Genomic DNA, 1,313 nt, shown 5'->3' on the forward strand with positions numbered 1-1,313 from the left:
GTGTGTCCCCGTCCCTTAGGGCGCGCGCGCGCCGGAGCTATAAGATTTAAAGGGCCAGCACGCTCATTAGTGTAACCACCTTTGTCTTGTTGATAAATTCCTCCACCCTCCTCAGTTCTCTGCCGGATCTTTGTTCCCTTGTGCCCTAGAGAAAGTGTTCCTTTGTATTGCCTTGCTGTGTACCAGATCTCCTGCTCTTGTGACCTTGACCTTGCTTCTCTGCTGCCTGCATACTGAACTTCTGCTACGTCCCTACTACGCTACTGTGCTGCCTGCCTTGACCTACAGCTATCCTGACTACGAGTTGTCTCATCCCTTCTGTGCTTCGCATTTCCTCAGCCGCCTGTGTGGCCGAGCCGTTGCCGGGGGTAGCGACCTGGGTGTCGCCTGCAGCTGCAAGCCCATCCTGCTTTGCGGCGGGCTCTGGTGAAGACCAGCGGCACCTTAGACTCCACTCCCTGGCACGGTCCGACTCATCTGCCACACAGGTCCAGCGGATCCACATACACCGAAGTTCCTGTCTTCAGAAACGTGAGTGTTACACCACCCCACACCTTTACTTACCCACCGCCAAACCAGTCCTGCTGGAGGATGTTGCAGGCAGCAGAATGTTCTCCACGGCGTCTCCAGACTCTGTCACATCTGTCACATGTGCTCAGTGTGAACCTGCTTTCATCTGTGAAGAGCACAGGGTGCCTGTGGCGAATTTGCCAATCTTGGTGTTCTCTGGCAAATGACAAACATCCTGCATGGTGTTGGACTGTAAGCACAACCCCCACCTGTGGATGTCGGGCCCTCATACCACCCTCATGGAGTCTGTTTCTGACCGTTTGAGTGGAAACATGCACATTTGTGTCCTGCTGGAGGTCATTTTGCAGGGCTCTGGCAGTGCTCCTCCTGCTCCTCCTTACACAAAGGCGGAGGTAGCGGTCCTGCTGCTGGGTTGTTGCCCTCCTATGGCCTCCTCCATGTCTCCTGATGTACTGGCCTGTCTCCTGGTAGCACCTCCATGCTCTTGACACTACGCTGACAGACACAGCAAACCTTCTTGCCACAGCTCGCATTGATGTGCCATCCTGGATGAGCTGCACTACCTGAGCCACTTGTGTGGGTTGTAGACTCCGTCTCATGCTACCACTAGAGTGAAAGCACCGGCAGCATTCAAAAGTGAACAAAACATCAGCCAGGAAGCATAGGAACTGAGAAGTGGTCTGTGGTCACCACCTACAGAACCACTCCTTTATTGGGGGTGTCTTGCTAATTGCCTATAATTTCCACCTGTTGTCTGTTCCATGTGAAATTTATTGTCAATC

The sequence above is a fragment of the Hyla sarda genome, chromosome 11, assembly GCF_029499605.1.
Source record: "Hyla sarda isolate aHylSar1 chromosome 11, aHylSar1.hap1, whole genome shotgun sequence".
NCBI lineage: Eukaryota > Metazoa > Chordata > Amphibia > Anura > Hylidae > Hyla > Hyla sarda.